Raw genomic sequence first — 19,476 nt, 5'->3', positions numbered from 1 at the left:
ACTACTGATCCTGTAAAGTAATTCTAACCATACTTACAGTAACTTGAACTTCCTTCCGTAGGCTAACATTGACTCGTTTCACTTGGAAATTCTTCTAAGTGTGAAGGTTTGGAACTTTAAAAAATTCCTCTAAAATCAGTCGAACTATTAACTCTGATTTACTCGCCTGTTATCAGGAGAGACCTCAGCGCTGCATCTTTCAGCCAATTACTGATCCTGAAACATAATTCTAACTGTACTTACAGTAACCTGAAATTCCTTCCATAGGCTAACATTGACTGGTATCACTTGGAAATTCTTCGAAGTGTGGAATTTTGGAACTTTAAAAAATTCCTCTAAAATCAGACGAACTACGAATTCCGATTTACTCACCAGTTATCAGGAGAGACCTCAGCGCTGCATCTTTCAGCCCACTACTGATCCTGTAAAGTAATTCTAACCATACTTACAGCAACTTGAACTTCCTTCCGTAGGCTAACATTGACTCGTTTCACTTGGAAATTCTTCTAAGTGTGAAGGTTTGGAACTTTAAAAAATTCCTTCAAAATCAGTCGAACTTTTAACTCTGATTTACTCACCTGTTATCAGGAGAGACCTCAGCGCTGCATCTTTCAGCCCATTACTGATCCTGAAACATAATTCTAACTGTACTTACAGTAACTTGAAATTCCTTCCATAGGCTAACATTGACTGGTTTCACTTGGAAATTCTTCGAAGTGTGGAATTTTGGAACTTTAAAAAATTACTCGAAAATCAGCCGAACAATGAATTCTGATTTACTCACCTGTTATCAGGAGAGACCTCAGCGCTGCATCTCTCAGCCCACTACTGATCCTGTAAAGTAATTCTAACCATACTTACAGTAACTTGAACTTCCTTCCATAGGCTAACATTGACTCGTTTCACTTGGAAATTCTTCTAAGTGTGAAGGTTTGGAACTTTAAAAAATTCCTCTAAAATCAGTCGAACTATTAACTTTGATTTACTCACCTGTTATCAGGAGAGACCTCAGCGCTGCACCTTTCAGCCCATTACTGATCCTGAAACATAATTCTAACTGTACTTACAGTAACTTGAAATTCCTTCCATAGGCTAACATTGGCTGGTTTCACTTGGAAATTCTTTGAAGTGTGGAATTTCGGAACTTTAAAAAATTACTCGAAAATCAGCCGAACTATGAATTCTGATTTACTCACCTGTTATCAGGAGAGACCTCAGCGCTGCATCTTTCAGCCCACTACTGATCCTGTAAAGTAATTCTAACCATACTTACAGTAACTTGAACTTCCTTCCGTAGGCTAACATTGACTCGTTTCACTTGGAAATTCTTCTAAGTGTGAAGGTTTGGAACTTTAAAAAATTCCTCTAAAATCAGTCGAACTATTAACTCTGATTTACTCGCCTGTTATCAGGAGAGACCTCAGCGCTGCATCTTTCAGCCAATTACTGATCCTGAAACATAATTCTAACTGTACTTACAGTAACCTGAAATTCCTTCCATAGGCTAACATTGACTGGTATCACTTGGAAATTCTTCGAAGTGTGGAATTTTGGAACTTTAAAAAATTCCTCTAAAATCAGACGAACTACGAATTCCGATTTACTCACCAGTTATCAGGAGAGACCTGAGTGCTGCATCTTTCAGCCCACTACTGATCCTGAAAAGTAATTCTAACCATACTTACAGTAACTTGAACTTCCTTCCGTAGGCTAACATTGACTCGTTTCACTTGGAAATTCTTCTAAGTGTGAAGGTTTGGAACTTTAAAAAATTCCTCTAAAATCAGTCGAACTATTAACTCTGATTTACTCACCTGTTATCAGGAGAGACCTCAGCGCTGCACCTTTCAGCCCATTACTGATCCTGAAACATAATTCTAACTGTACTTACAGTAACTTGAAATTCCTTCCATAGGCTAACATTGACTGGTTTCACTTGGAAATTCTTTGAAGTGTGGAATTTTGGAACCTTAAAAAATTACTCGAAAATCAGCCGAACTATGAATTCTGATTTACTCACCTGTTATCAGGAGAGACCTCAGCGCTGCATCTTTCAGCCCACTACTGATCCTGTAAAGTAATTCTAACCATACTTACAGTAACTTGAACTTCCTTCCGTAGGCTACCATTGACTCGTTTCACTTGGAAATTCTTCTAAGTGTGAAGGTTTGGAACTTTAAAAAATTCCTCTAAAATCAGTCGAACTATTAACTCTGATTTACTCACCTGTTATCAGGAGAGACCTCAGCGCTGCATCTTTCAGCCCATTACTGATCCTGAAACATAATTCTAACTGTACTTACAGTAACTTGAAATTCCTTCCATAGGCTAACATTGACTGGTTTCACTTGGAAATTCTTCGAAGTATGGAATTTTGGAACTTTAAAAAATTCCTCCAAAATCAGACGAACTACGAATTCCGATTTACTCACCTGTTATCAGGAAAGACCTGAGTGCTGCATCTTTCAGCCCACTACTGATCCTGAAAAGTAATTCTAACCATACTTACAGTAACTTGTATTTCCTTCCATAGGATTCTATTGTGTGGTTTTCACCAGAAAAGTTTCTGTCTATGTTTGAAACTTAAAAATATTCCTCGAAAATCAGCCGAACTACGAATTACGATTTACTCACCTGTTATCAGGCGAGACCTCAGCGCTGCATCTTTCAGCCCACTACTGATCCTGTAAAGTAATTCTAACCATACTTACAGTAACTTGAACTTCCTTCCATAGGCTAACATTGACTCGTTTCACTTGGAAATTCTTCTAAGTGTGGCGTTTTGGAACTATAAAAAATTACTCTAAAATCAGCCGAACTATGAATTCTGATTTACTCACCTGTTATCAGGAGAGACCTCAGCGCTGCATCTTTCAGCCCACTACTGATCCTGTAAAGTAATTCTAACCATACTTACAGTAACTTGAACTTCCTTCCGTAGGCTAACATTGACTCGTTTCACTTGGAAATTCTTCTAAGTGTGAAGGTTTGGAACTTTAAAAAATTCCTCTAAAATCAGTCGAACTATTAACTCTGATTTACTCACCTGTTATCAGGAGAGACCTCAGCGCTGCATCTTTCAGCCCATTACTGATCCTGAAACATAATTCTAACTGTACTTACAGTAACTTGAAATTCCTTCCATAGGCTAACATTGACTGGTTTCACTTGGAAATTCTTCGAAGTGTGGAATTTTGGAACTTTAAAAAATTCCTCTAAAATCAGACGAACTACGAACTACGAATTCCGATTTACTTACCTGTTATCAGGAGAGACCTGAGTGCTGCATCTTTCAGCCCACTACTGATCCTGAAAAGTAATTCTAACCATACTTACAGTAACTTGTATTTCCTTCCATAGGATTCTATTGTGTGGTTTTCACCAGAAAAGTTTCTGTCTATGTTTGAAACTTAAAAACATTCCTCTAAAATCATCCGAACTACGAATTACGATTTACTCACCTGTTATCAGGCGAGACCTCAGCGCTGCATCTTTCAGCCCACTACTGATCCTGTAAAGTAATTCTAACCATACTTACAGTAACTTGAACTTCCTTCCATAGGCTAACATTGACTCGTTTCACTTGGAAATTCTTCTAAGTGTGAAGGTTTGGAACTTAAAAAAATTCCTCTAAAATCAGTCGAACTATTAACTCTGATTTACTCACCTGTTATCAGGAGAGACCTCAGCGCTGCATCTTTCAGCCCATTACTGATCGTGAAACATAATTCTAACTGTACTTACAGTAACTTGAAAATCCTTCCATAGGGTAACTTTGACTGGTTTCACTTGGAAATTCTTCATAGTGTGGAATTTTGGAACTTTAAAAAATTCCTCTAAAATCAGACGAACTACGAATTCCGATTTACTCACCTGTTATCATGAGAGACCCGAGGTCTGCATCTTTCAGCCCACTACTGATCCTGAAAAGTAATTCTAACCATACTTACAGTAACTTGTATTTCCTTCCATAGGATTCTATTGTGTGGTTTTCACCAGAAAAGTTTCTGTCTATGTTTGAAACTTAAAAATATTCCTCTAAAATCAGCCGAACTACGAATTACGATTTACTCACCAGTTATCAGGAGAGACCTGAGTGCTGCATCTTTCAGCCCACTACTGATCCTGAAAAGTAATTCTAACCATACTTACAGTAACTTGAACTTCCTTCCGTAGGCTAACATTGACTCGTTTCACTTGGAAATTCTTCTAAGTGTGAAGGTTTGGAACTTAAAAAAATTCCTCTAAAATCAATCAAACTATTAACTCTGATTTACTCACCTGTTATCAGGAGAGACCTCAGCGCTGCACCTTTCAGCCCATTACTGATCCTGAAACATAATTCTAACTGTACTTACAGTAACTTGAAATTCCTTCCATAGGCTAACATTGACTGGTTTCACTTGGAAATTCTTCGAAGTGTGGGATTTTGGAACTTTAAAAAATTCCTTTAAAATCAGACGAACTTCGAACTACGAATTCCGATTTACTCACCTGTTATCAGGAGAGACCTGAGTGCTGCATCTTTCAGCCCACTACTGATCCTGAAAAGTAATTCTAACCATACTTACAGTAACTTGTATTTCCTTCCATAGGATTCTATTGTGTGGTTTTCACCAGAAAAGTTTCTGTCTATGTTTGAAACTTAAAAATATTCCTCTAAAATCAGCCGAACTACGAATTATGATTTACTCACCTGTTATCAGGCGAGACCTCAGCGCTGCATCTTTCAGCCCACTACTGATCCTGTAAAGTAATTCTAGCCATACTTACAGTAACTTGAACTTCCTTCCATAGGCTAACATTGACTCGTTTCACTTGGAAATTCTTCTAAGTGTGGAGTTTTGGAACTTTAAAAAATTACTCGAAAATCAGCCGAACAATGAATTCTGATTTACTCACCTGTTATCAGGAGAGACCTCAGCGCTGCATCTCTCAGCCCACTACTGATCCTGTAAAGTAATTCTAACCATACTTACAGTAACTTGAACTTCCTTCCGTAGGCTAACATTGACTCGTTTCACTTGGAAATTCTTCTAAGTGTGAAGGTTTGGAACTTTAAAAAATTCCTCTAAAATCAGTCGAACTATTAACTCTGATTTACTCACCTGTTATCAGGAGGGACCTCAGCGCTGCATCTTTCAGCCCATTAGTGATCCTGAAACATAATTCTAACTGTACTTACAGTAACCTGAAATTCCTTCCATAGGCTAACATTGACTGGTTTCACTTGGAAATTCTTCAAAGTGTGGAATTTTTGAACTTTAAAAAATTCCTCTAAAATCAGACGAACTACGAATTCCGATTTACTCACCTGTTATCAGGAGAGACCTGAGTGCTGCATCTTTCAGCCCACTACTGATCCTGAAAAGTAATTCTAACCATACTTACAGTAACTTGAACTTCCTTCCGTAGGCTAACATTGACTCGTTTCACTTGGAAATTCTTCTAAGTGTGAAGGTTTGGAACTTTAAAAAATTCCTCTAAAATCAGTCGAACTATTAACTCTGATTTACTCACCTGTTATCAGGAGAGACCTCAGCGCTGCACCTTTCAGCCCATTACTGATCCTGAAACATAATTCTAACTGTACTTACAGTAACTTGAAATTCCTTCCATAGGCTAACATTGACTGGTTTCACTTGGAAATTCTTTGAAGTGTGGAATTTCGGAACTTTAAAAAATTACTCGAAAATCAGCCGAACTATGAATTCTGATTTACTCACCTGTTATCAGGAGAGACCTCAGCGCTGCATCTTTCAGCCCACTACTGATCCTGTAAAGTAATTCTAACCATACTTACAGTAACTTGAACTTCCTTCCGTAGGCTAACATTGACTCGTTTCACTTGGAAATTCTTCTAAGTGTGAAGGTTTGGAACTTTAAAAAATTCCTCTAAAATCAGTCGAACTATTAACTCTGATTTACTCGCCTGTTATCAGGAGAGACCTCAGCGCTGCATCTTTCAGCCAATTACTGATCCTGAAACATAATTCTAACTGTACTTACAGTAACCTGAAATTCCTTCCATAGGCTAACATTGACTGGTATCACTTGGAAATTCTTCGAAGTGTGGAATTTTGGAACTTTAAAAAATTCCTCTAAAATCAGACGAACTACGAATTCCGATTTACTCACCAGTTATCAGGAGAGACCTGAGTGCTGCATCTTTCAGCCCACTACTGATCCTGAAAAGTAATTCTAACCATACTTACAGTAACTTGAACTTCCTTCCGTAGGCTAACATTGACTCGTTTCACTTGGAAATTCTTCTAAGTGTGAAGGTTTGGAACTTTAAAAAATTCCTCTAAAATCAGTCGAACTATTAACTCTGATTTACTCACCTGTTATCAGGAGAGACCTCAGCGCTGCACCTTTCAGCCCATTACTGATCCTGAAACATAATTCTAACTGTACTTACAGTAACTTGAAATTCCTTCCATAGGCTAACATTGACTGGTTTCACTTGGAAATTCTTTGAAGTGTGGAATTTTGGAACCTTAAAAAATTACTCGAAAATCAGCCGAACTATGAATTCTGATTTACTCACCTGTTATCAGGAGAGACCTCAGCGCTGCATCTTTCAGCCCACTACTGATCCTGAAAAGTAATTCTAACCATACTTACAGTAACTTGTATTTCCTTCCATAGGATTCTATTGTGTGGTTTTCACCGGAAAAGTTTCTGTCTATGTTTGAAACTTAAAAATATTCCTCTAAAATCAGCCGAACTACGAATTACGATTTACTCACCTGTTATCAGGCGAGACCTCAGCGCTGCATCTTTCAGCCCACTACTGATCCTGTAAAGTACTTCTAACCATACTTACAGTAACTTGAACTTCCTTCCATAGGCTAACATTGACTCGTTTCACTTGGAAATTCTTCTAAGTGTGAAGGTTTGGAACTTTAAAAAATTCCTCTAAAATCAGTCGAACTATTAACTCTGATTTACTCACCTGTTATCAGGAGAGACCTCAGCGCTGCATCTTTCAGCCCATTACTGATCCTGAAACATAATTCTAACTGTACTTACAGTAACTTGAAAATCCTTCCATAGGCTAACTTTGACTGGTTTCACTTGGAAATTCTTCAAAGTGTGGAATTTTGGAACTTTAAAAAATTCCTCTAAAATCAGACGAACTACGAATTCCGATTTACTCACCTGTTATCATGAGAGACCCGAGGTCTGCATCTTTCGCCCACTACTGATCCTGAAAAGTAATTCTAACCATACTTACAGTAACTTGTATTTCCTTCCATAGGATTCTATTGTGTGGTTTTCACCAGAAAAGTTTCTGTCTATGTTTGAAACTTAAACATATTCCTCTAAAATCATCCGAACTACGAATTACGATTTACTCACCTGTTATCAGGCGAGACCTCAGCGCTGCATCTTTCAGCCCACTACTGATCCTGTAAAGTAATTCTAACCATACTTACAGTAACTTGAACTTCCTTCCATAGGCTAACATTGACTCGTTTCACTTGGAAATTCTTCTAAGTGTGAAAGTTTGGAACTTAAAAAAATTCCTCTAAAATCAGTCGAACTATTAACTCTGATTTACTCACCTGTTATCAGGAGAGACCTCAGCGCTGCATCTTTCAGCCCATTACTGATCGTGAAACATAATTCTAACTGTACTTACAGTAACTTGAAAATCCTTCCATAGGCTAACTTTGACTGGTTTCACTTGGAAATTCTTCATAGTGTGGAATTTTGGAACTTTAAAAAACTCCTCTAAAATCAGACGAACTACGAATTCCGATTTACTCACCTGTTATCATGAGAGACCCGAGGTCTGCATCTTTCAGCCCACTACTGATCCTGAAAAGTAATTCTAACCATACTTACAGTAACTTGTATTTCCTTCCATAGGATTCTATTGTGTGGTTTTCACCAGAAAAGTTTCTGTCTATGTTTGAAACTTAAAAATATTCCTCTAAAATCAGCCGAACTACGAATTACGATTTACTCACCAGTTATCAGGAGAGACCTGAGTGCTGCATCTTTCAGCCCACTACTGATCCTGAAAAGTAATTCTAACCATACTTACAGTAACTTGAACTTCCTTCCGTAGGCTAACATTGACTCGTTTCACTTGGAAATTCTTCTAAGTGTGAAGGTTTGGAACTTAAAAAAATTCCTCTAAAATCAATCGAACTATTAACTCTGATTTACTCACCTGTTATCAGGAGAGACCTCAGCGCTGCACCTTTCAGCCCATTACTGATCCTGAAACATAATTCTAACTGTACTTACAGTAACTTGAAATTCCTTCCATAGGCTAACATTGACTGGTTTCACTTGGAAATTCTTTGAAGTGTGGAATTTTGGAACTTTAAAAAATTACTCGAAAATCAGCCGAACTATGAATTCTGATTTACTCACCTGTTATCAGGAGAGACCTCAGCGCTGCATCTTTCAGCCCACTACTGATCCTGTAAAGTAATTCTAACCATACTTACAGTAACTTGAACTTCCTTCCGTAGGCTACCATTGACTCGTTTCACTTGGAAACTCTTCTAAGTGTGAAGGTTTGGAACTTTAAAAAATTCCTCTAAAATCAGTCGAACTATTAACTCTGATTTACTCACCTGTTATCAGGAGAGACCTCAGCGCTGCATCTTTCAGCCCATTACTGATCCTGAAACATAATTCTAACTGTACTTACAGTAACTTGAAAATCCTTCCATAGGCTAACTTTGACTGGTTTCACTTGGAAATTCTTCAAAGTGTGGAATTTTGGAACTTTAAAAAATTCCTCTAAAATCAGACGAACTACGAATTCCGATTTACTCACCTGTTATCATGAGAGACCCGAGGTCTGCATCTTTCGCCCACTACTGATCCTGAAAAGTAATTCTAACCATACTTACAGTAACTTGTATTTCCTTCCATAGGATTCTATTGTGTGGTTTTCACCAGAAAAGTTTCTGTCTATGTTTGAAACTTAAACATATTCCTCTAAAATCAGCCGAACTACGAATTACGATTTACTCACCTGTTATCAGGCGAGACCTCAGCGCTGCATCTTTCAGCCCACTACTGATCCTGTAAAGTAATTCTAACCATAGTTACAGTAACTTGAACTTCCTTCCATAGGCTAACATTGACTCGTTTCACTTGGAAATTCTTCTAAGTGTGGAGTTTTGGAACTTTAAAAAATTACTCTAAAATCAGCCGAGCTATGAATTCTGATTTACTCACCTGTTATCAGGAGAGACCTCAGCGCTGCATCTTTCAGCCCACTACTGATCCTGTAAAGTAATTCTAACCATACTTACAGTAACTTGTATTTCCTTCCATAGGATTCTATTGTGTGGTTTTCACCAGAAAAGTTTCTGTCTATGTTTGAAACTTAAAAATATTCCTCTAAAATCAGCCGAACTACGAATTACGATTTACTCACCTGTTATCAGGCAAGACCTCAGCGCTGCATCTTTCAGCCCACTACTGATCCTGTAAAGTAATTCTAACCACACTTACAGTAACTTGAACTTCCTTCCATAGGCTAACATTGACTCGTTTCACTTGGAAATTCTTCTAAGTGTGGAGTTTTGGAATTTAAAAAAATTACTCTAAGGGGCGTGGCCTAGCGGGCGATCATGGCGGACGTGGCTTGCTAGAGCTCCCGCCGGCCCGACGAATATCTTTGATTTATCCTGGCCCCTGAACCCGAAGAGTGTACCACATCCGAGGTGATCGTGGCGGACGACGCTGGGAGCCGTCCGGTGCCGGAGGCAACGCGCCGAGACCATCTGCGGCGGAGAGGCAAGTGAGTGCAGCGGGCGGCCTAGTGCCCCTCGGACGAGCCTGGGCCTCAGTTTTGGCGTGCCCGGGCAGGGAGACTCGGCCCGGAGCCGGCGCTGCCGCTCCTTGGCCGCGCTCCGGGGCTGCCTGCTGCCAGCGGCCCATTGCGGAGGGCCCTACCTTTCTCCACCTTGCCAGCGGTGGGGGCCCGAGCCTGTGGGGGGCCTCGGAGGAGCTGCGGCCTACCTGGCCTTGCCGGAGCCGGGGCCTCGAGTTTGGCGGCCCCCGCCCGAGGTCATCCACGCTGATCCTTGGACCCTCCGCTGCCACTGTCCACGGCACCCTCCACTTTCAGGGGGCGCGGTGCCCTCCACTGCCGGCAGGCGCGGCACCCTCCACGGTAGCTGACTGCAGCGCTCTGCTGTTGGCGGGCGCTGCATCCTCCACTCTCGCGGACCGCAGTGGACCGGACTGGGGCAGACCGTGCCCGTGCCGAGTCAGGAGTGCCAGTGGGCCCGGTGCGGACCGGGCACCGGCCCGCAGTGGGATTCATTAACCTGTGAGTGCGGCCCCCCCTCCCCTTGCATCGTGCTGCGAGGGCTGTTGAGAGACGCTGTACCCGGGGAGGTCACTGTAGACCCTGGACAGCCTGACTGTTGTTGGGGCTCGCTGGGTGCACTGGAGCAGAGCGGTGGAGGCGGACATTTTGAGAAGGGTGCCCCGCGTGGCGCTTGCACACACTGGGATCTGGCGGGGCGGCGCTACCTGGGTGCCTGCCTGTAATCGGCGGCCTAGCGATGAGTGGATACCAAGTGGCCTGGTGCTCCGGACGCCCCGGCTGGGGCCTGGGTGGAGGACCTTTGCGCGGTGCGGCCCCCTACGGGTGCATGCTACTGACCTGTTGGTTCTCCTGCCGCCATGACTAGAGGCACGGCCGCCACAAAGACTGGTCCCATTGACAAATTCACCGGCCCTGGTGGAAGTGCTGGTGCGGCTGGTGGGGGCCAGAATGCTGGACCGGACAACGCGGCATTGTTGGCGGCCATTACCCAGTCCCGCGACATGCTGGATGCGAAGATTGGTGCGGTGGGTGCCGATGTGATGCTGCTGCGCCAGGACCTTCGCAATGCGGTCGCCCGCATTACTGAAACGGAGACCAGGGTCACGGCGGTGGAGGGAGATGTTGGCACCCTCAAGAAGAAGATTGCCGACATGGAACAGACTCAGCGGGGCCTGGCGCTCCGGGTGGAGGATGCCGAAGGGCGGGCACGACGAAACAACCTGCGCTTTGTTGGCTTTCCGGAGGACTGTGAGAAAGGGCCTATGGACGTCTTCCTATCCCAATGGCTGGAGGGCTGGCTACCCCCGGACACCCTGTCGCGCTGCTTCGTGGTGGAGCGTGCACACCGCGCCTTGACGCAGAAGCCGCCGGCCGGGGAGCGACCTCGCCCGATCATCGCCAGGTTCCTCAACTTCCATGACAGGGATGTTATTCTCCGGGAAGAGCGGCTTAAGGACACCTTGCTCTATTCCCGGACTATACCAAACTGGTCCACCAGCAGAGACATTCCTTCCTGGCGGCCAAGGCCAAGCTGCGTGGCCTGAAAATCCAGTACTCGCTGCTCTACCCAGCTCGCCTCCGGGTGATCTTCAACTCCAAGACCCATTTTTTTTATACCCCGGAGGCCGTCTTCAGTTGGACCGATGAGGCGGTCAGACTTCGCCCACACGTCCAGCCGGGGTTACACTCCGGGTCGCCGCGCAGCACCTCGCAGGACCGGAGCAACCCGCCAGGCAAAGGGAAACGTCATCGCAAATCCCGCTCCCGGCGGAGGTCCTTGTCCCAGGATCCCCTGCTGGGGGACACACAGCCTGATACAGATTAACCTGGCAGTGACTCCTGATTATCGCCCGCCGGGGCTGCCTGCTGGTTGCCTCTCACTGATGACCATACGCTGTGGCTGCTGAGCTCTGATCGATGGAACGGACATTGACTGGTGCAGTATTGACTTCTTCCCTGGCGGGTGTATAGGCCCTCGCGGTCTGGTACCCCCTTGTTTGTGGTGCTTTGCTTCTGACATTGCTATATCATTGGTGTGGGTTCGGGGCACATTCTATGGGCTGCTTCCTCCGGTTGGGACTGGGGGGTGGTTCTGGGAGTGTGCCTAGTTGGTTTTAGGGGGGGTCTAGTTGGGATCCATTGGTATGGCTGGCTTTAGGCGCTGTGTTTTGGGCCTGAAGTACCGTATACCGCGACAGATACTTCATTGTTCATTGAGGTATAAGGGTGGGGGAGGGGGGAACTGGGGTGTTTGGTTGCTTATGGGTTGGGTCGGGTTTAGAGGGGTAGCAGGGGTCAGGGTTGTGTTCTATGGGGTGCACGTGTTTCTTATGATGTTGGCAACTGGAGGGTTGGGGGTCTGGGTCGGGGTACGGGGATTGCAGGAACAGACCCATCGTGACAATGGCTGATGCTCCACGACTTGTGCCGTCTGGTGCTTCTATGCGTATATTGAGCTGGAATGTCCGAGGGCTCCTGGACAAGATCAAACGGGGGGCTGTGTTTCGCTGGGCAAAAAGGGACTTGGCTGACGTGCTCCTTCTCCAGGAAACGCACATGCTGGGTACTAAGGCACTGAGTTTGCAGAGGTTTGGCTTCCACCAGGTGTTTCACGCCGGGTTTGCCAGGGGTTCGAGGGTAGTGGCCATCCTTGTCCACAAACGATTGGCTTATGTTCATGAGCGTCAATGGCTCGATCCTCAGGGCCGGTTTGTGTTTGTGTTTGTACAGGGGAAGATTGGTGTGGAGCCTGTCATCTTTGGTAGTGTGTATGCCCCTCCCCCGCTGCAGTGGGCCCTCGCGGAGCGACTGTTTGCCTTGTGGGCCGAGCTTCCCCGTTCCTTGGCTGTGATTGGTGGTGACTGGAACGATGTGCTGGACATGACTCTGGACAGGCAGAGGGGGCGAGGGGTCGCAGCTGTGGCCTCCCCTACAAAGCTGAGTGCCATGATTGATGGTCTTGGATGGGTGGATGTGTGGAGGCATCTACATGCAGAGAGACGTGAATACACCTACGTGTCTGCTGTGCATGGCTCTCTCTCACGCTTGGACTGTGTGTTTGTTCCGGGGGCTTTCCTTGACAGGGTGAAGGGGGCGGCGATCTGGCCTCGCGGGCTGTCCGACCACTCCCCTGTGGCGGCTCAGATTGACCTGTGTAAAGCGCGTCAGCCGTTCAGATGGAGGATGTCTACGTGGCACCTACAGCAACCGGGTTACTCCCAGCATCTGCGCGGTGCAATCGCCCGCTATTGGCAGGACAATCTTACTGTGGGGGTAGATGCGGTGACGGTATGGGAGGCCATGAAACCTGCCTTGAGGAGTGTCGATATTGCCTGGTGCGCTTCTGCTCGCCGGTCCCGACAAGAAAGTATTGCTACTGCTGCGGTGTGTGTGGAAAGGCGGGAGGCACGGCACAGGGAGGCGGCCGATGATGTGACGCTGCGGCTGCTTTTACAAGCGCAACCGTCTTACTCCTCGGTCTTGTTGGATGAAGCCCGCCAGGCGTGGCTGGCTACGCGCAGTAGGGTGTATCAGTGGGGTGACAAGTCTTGTACCATGCTCCACAGGCTGTGTCAGCAGACTTTTCAACCGATTACTTTGCCGGGGCTTGTTGATGATGAGGGGGTGGCGATAACAGACCCCTCGATCCTTGCGGCGAGCTTTGCACGCTATTACGAGCGTCAGTATGCATCTCGTGAGAGCCTCTCCCCCGACCGCATTGAGGTTTACCTCACAGCGGTCCACCCACAAGCGGTACCTGACGATGTACGTGCTGCCCTGGATCTCCCCCTGACAGCTGAAGAGCTGGGCGACGCACTGGGCCAACTTAATGTGGGTAAAGCGCCGGGGCCCAGCGGGTTCCCCAGCGAATTTTACCGGAAATTCCACCTGCAGCTCGGGCCGCATTACAGACGGGCACTGGAACTAGCGCGGGAGCGGGGTAGCCTCCCCCCGGACTGGCGCCACGCCGAAATTGTGGTTTTTCAGAAGCCGGGCAGACCCCCTGAACGCCACGAGTCGTACCGCCCCATCTCCCTTATTAATTTTGAGGCCAAGCTCCTGGCCAAGGCGCTCGCGAATCGCCTGCTTCCGCACATCTCGGCCCTTGTCCACCCGGATCAGGCGGGATTCATGCCACGTCGGGCGACGCGACACAACATCCGGCGGGCACAGGCTGCGATCGACGCGATCGGGACGACCGGGGACCAAGCGGCACTACTGTTGGCTGACATAGACAGTGCCTTTGACTCGGTTAGTTGGACCTATCTCTTTGCCCTTCTGCCACTACTGAATTTGGGTCCAGTTTTCATCTCCTATGTGAAATTGCTCTATACGGATGTCACCGCCTCGGTGCGTGTTTCTGGGGCGATCTCTACGCGGTTTCCTGTGACCAGGGGCACTCGTCAGGGGTGCCCCCTCTCCCCGTACCTCTTCGCGCTGGCTATGGAGCCTATGGCCGCCCGGGTGCGCCAGGACGCGCTCTATCGGGGTTTTGTGTGGGGAACGGACCACTCGGACCGCATTGCCTTATATGCGGATGACGTGCTCTTTTTTATGACTGACCTGCACCGTATGGGACCTCGCGTTCTTGAGATAATGCGGGAGTTCGGTCAGGCGTCGGGGCTCTATCTTAACCCACGCAAGTCAACCCTGTGGGTGTTGGGGGGGGCCTCGGTGAGCTGCCAATGGGCTGCGTCCCTTCAGGTGGCAGTCGATGGCATGAAATACCTAGGCGTTTTCCTCTCGGCCTCAACCACTGTGGCGTGGGATCGGAACGTCCAGCCGGTGTGGGACAGGGTCCAGATGGACGTTAAGACATGGACGCGTATGCCCCTTAATATCTATGGCCGGTCGGCCATATTCAAAATGGTGGCCCTGCCTCGGCTCCTCTACCAATTACAGAACCATCCATATAAAATCGACCCGCAATGGTTCCGCAGTGTCAACTCGGTACTGGGTAGATTTCTGTGGGCCGGGGGTGCCTCTAGGGTGGCACTGCGTACTTGCTTTCTCTCTACCTACTGTTGCGGCTTGGCGTCCGCGGATCTGCTGTCGTATTATCAGGCCTCCCACCTCCTAGTGCTCAACGAGTGGTGGTATGGGGACCGTAGTGATCCGGCCTATGCACTGGAACATTCCTTGATGGGAGGTGCCACACTCCACACTCTGCTGTACTCGGCCAGACGGAGGAGGGTTTTGCCAAGGGTCACTCAGTTGGTCTTCGCGGTCTGGCGGCAGGCTTTGCACCGTATGGGGTGGTGGGGCAGGCTGACGGCCCAGACCCCGCTGTGGCACAATGGTCTGCTTCCAGCACTGGCCTCCTTGTCCGGGTTTGGCGGCTGGGACGCGATCGGGATCTCGTCCCTGGGTAATGTCCTTAACGGTACTACACTTAAGTCCTTTCAGGACCTTAGTTCCGAATATGGTCTGTCTAGGTCCCAATTCTTTCGGTATCTTCAGTTCCGCCATGCCCTCGGCCCTAGCCTGGTGGGGTTGGAGCAACTCCCCGACTTTAGCCCCATTGAGGCTAAACTGTTTATGGGCGACCTGGGCGACAAGAAGGTCTCTCAGATATACCGCTCCCTGGTCACACACTGCTCCCCCTCCCTCTCGACATTGAAGGCCTCCTGGGAGAATGATGTTGGCCCCTTGGATGATGACGATTGGCGTGAGGCCCTTGAATCCCCCCGTGGAGCGGCTATAGCTGTCCATCTTAGATTTATTCAATTCAAGTACCTTCATAGGGCCTATTTTACTAGGGAACGGCTGTGGCGGGCAGGACTCATAGCTGCTCCGGAATGCCTGAGATGCGGTGCTGAGAGGGGGACGCTTTTCCATACAGTATGGTCCTGTGAGAGGCTGACCAGATTCTGGGCGGGGGTATGGGACTGCCTTTCGGAGGTGTTGGGGTGGGACCTTCCCCGTACCCCTAGGCTGGGTCTCCTTCACATTTTGGAAAATGTTGGGGGTAATGCTTATAAACGACACTTGCTGCTGTTGGGACTAGTGGTGGCCAAGCGTGATCTGGCCCAAGCATGGAAGAGCGAACGTGCCCCCCCACTGAGTGCATGGAAGGCGGGATTGGACTTTCTGATGGGTCTGGAGGTACCTGTATTTGAAGCCAGGGGGTGCCCCCGGAAACATTACAAAATCTGGAAACGGTGGGCGGACTACAGGGGGCTGGACCTCGATCCCCCGGCTGATATTGATGATATACTGCCCCTTGATGTGGATCCCGTACCCTAGGCTGTTACCTGCCTCCGACTTTGCTTACCATCTCGTGTTGCTGACTTGTGATCACGTGCACTGGGTTAGGGTGGGATAAGGGGTGGGTAGCTGGGGGGGTGTTGGGGGGTGTTGTTGGGGATGGGCGGGTCAGGAGGGAATTAAGGTGTGTTCTTCCTAAAATCTGGGTTCACTGCCATGCTTTTATTTGTGTCTGTTGTTGGCAGTCTCCTCCTGACTGACGAGGGCTGTACCGAACCTTGCTTGAACTCTTAATAAAAACGGTTTTGAAAAAAAAAAAAAATTACTCTAAAATCAGCCGAACTATGAATTCTGATTTACTCACCTGTTATCAGGAGAGACCTCAGCGCTGCATCTTTCAGCCCACTACTGATCCTGTAAAGTAATTCTAACCATACTTACAGTAACTTGAACTTCCTTCCGTAGGCTAACATTGACTCGTTTCACTTGGAAATTCTTCTAAGTGTAAAGGTTTGGAACTTTAAAAAATTCCTCTAAAATCAGTCGAACTATTAACTCTGATTTACTCACCTGTTATCAGGAGAAACCTCAGCGCTGCATCTTTCAGCCCATTACTGATCCTGAAACATAATTCTAACTGTACTTACAGTAACTTGAAATTCCTTCCATAGGCTAACATTGACTGGTTTCACTTGGAAATTCTTCGAAGTGTGGAATTTTGGAACTTTAAAAAATTCCTCTAAAATCAGACGAACTACGAATTCCGATTTACTCACCTGTTATCAGGAGAGACCTGAGTGCTGCATCTTTCAGCCCACTACTGATCCTGAAAAGTAATTCTAAACATACTTACAGTAACTTGTATTTCCTTCCATAGGATTCTATTGTGTGGTTTTCACCAGAAAAGTTTCTGTCTATGTCTGAAACTTAAAAATATTCCTCTAAAATCAGCCGAACTACGAATTACGATTTACTCACCTGTTATCAGGCGAGACCACAGCGCTGCATCTTTCAGCCCACTACTGATCCTGTAAAGTAATTCTAACCATACTTACAGTAACTTGAACTTCCTTCCATAGGCTAACATTGACTCGTTTCACTTGGAAATTCTTCTAAGTGTGGAGTTTTGGAACTTTAAAATCAGCCGAACTATGAATTCTGATTTACTCACCTGTTATCAGGAGGGACCTCAGCGCTGCATTTTTCAGCCCACTACTGATCCTGTAAAGTAATTCTAACCATACTTACAGTAACTTGAACTTCCTTCCGTAGGCTAACATTGACTCGTTTCACTTGGAAATTCTTCTAAGTGTGAAGGTTTGGAACTTTAAAAAATTCCTCTAAAATCAGTCGAACTATTAACTCTGATTTACTCACCTGTTATCAGGAGAGACCTCAGCGCTGCATCTTTCAGCCCATTACTGATCCTGAAACATAATTCTAACTGTACTTACAGTAACTGGAAATTCCGTCCATAGGCTAACATTGACTGGTTTCACTTGGAAATTCTTCGAAGTGTGAAATTTTGGAACTTTAAAAAATTACTCGAAAATCAGCCGAACTATGAATTCCGATTTACTCACCTGTTATCAGGAGAGACCTCAGCGCTGCATCTTTCAGCCCACTACTGATCCTGTAAAGTAATTCTAACCATACTTACAGTAACTTGAACTTCCTTCTGTAGGCTAACATTGACTCGTTTCACTTGGAAATTCTTCTAAGTGTGAAGGTTTGGAACTTTAAAAAATTCCTCTAAAATCAGTCGAACTATTAACTCTAAATTACTCACCTGTTATCAGGAGAGACCTCAGCGCTGCATCTTTCAGCCCATTACTGATCCTGAAACATAATTCTAACTGTACTTACAGTAACTTGAAATTCCTTCCATAGGCTAACATTGACTGGTTTCACTTGGAAATTCTTCGAAGTGTGGAATTTTGGAACTTTAAAAAATTCCTCTAAAATCAGACGAACTACGAATTCCGATTTACTCACCTGTTATCAGGAGAGACCTGAGTGCTGCATCTTTCAGCCCACTACTGATCCTGAAAAGTAATTCTAACCATACTTACAGTAACTTGTATTTCCTTCCATAGGATTCTATTGTGTGGTTTTCACCAGAAAAGTTTCTGTCTATGTTTGAAACTTAAAAATATTCCTCTAAAATCAGCTGAACTACGAATTACGATTTACTCACCTGTTATCAGGCGAGACCTCAGCGCTGCATCTTTCAGCCCACTACTGATCCTGTAAAGTAATTCTAACCACACTTACAGTAACTTGAACTTCCTTCCATAGGCTAACATTGACTCGTTTCACTTGGAAATTCTTCTAAGTGTGGAGTTTTGGAACTTTAAAAAATTACTCTAAAATCAGCCGAACTATGAATTCTGATTTACTCACCTGTTATCAGGAGAGACCTCAGCGCTGCATCTTTCAGCCCACTACTGATCCTGTAAAGTAATTCTAACCATACTTACAGTAACTTGAACTTCCTTCCGTAGGCTAACATTGACTCGTTTCACTTGGAAATTCTTCTAAGTGTAAAGGTTTGGAACTTAAAAAAATTCCTCTAAAATCAGTAGAACTATTAACTCTGATTTACTCACCTGTTATCAGGAGAGACCTCAGCGCTGCATCTTTCAGCCCATTACTGATCCTGAAACATAATTCTAACTGTACTTACAGTAACTTGAAATTCCTTCCATAGGCTAACATTGACTGGTTTCACTTGGAAATTCTTCGAAGTGTGGAATTTTGGAACTTTAAAAAATTCCTCTAAAATCAGACGAACTACGAATTCCGATTTACTCACCTGTTATCAGGAGAGACCTGAGTGCTGCATCTTTCAGCCCACTACTGATCCTGAAAAGTAATTCTAAACATACTTACAGTAACTTGTATTTCCTTCCATAGGATTCTATTGTGTGGTTTTCACCAGAAAAGTTTCTGTCTATGTCTGAAACTTAAAAATATTCCTCTAAAATCAGCCGAACTACGAATTACGATTTACTCACCTGTTATCAGGTGAGACCTCAGCGCTGCATCTTTCAGCCCACTACTGATCCTGTAAAGTAATTCTAACCATACTTACAGTAACTTGAACTTCCTTCCATAGGCTAACATTGACTCGTTTCACTTGGAAATTCTTCTAAGTGTGGAGTTTTGGAACTTTAAAAAATTACTCTAAAATCAGCCGAACTATGGATTCTGATTTACTCACCTGTTATCAGGAGGGACCTCAGCGCTGCATCTTTCAGCCCATTACTGATCCTGGAACATAATTCTAACTGTACTTACAGTAACTGGAAATTCCTTCCATAGGCTAACATTGACTGGTTTCACTTGGAAATTCTTCGAAGTGTGAAATTTTGGAACTTTAAAAAATTACTCGAAAATCAGCCGAACTATGAATTCCGATTTACTCACCTGTTATCAGGAGAGACCTCAGCGCT

Source organism: Lissotriton vulgaris, chromosome 9 (assembly GCF_964263255.1).
Source record: "Lissotriton vulgaris chromosome 9, aLisVul1.2, whole genome shotgun sequence".
NCBI classification, from domain to species: domain Eukaryota; kingdom Metazoa; phylum Chordata; class Amphibia; order Caudata; family Salamandridae; genus Lissotriton; species Lissotriton vulgaris.
Note: the sequence above shows the minus strand (reverse complement) of the source record.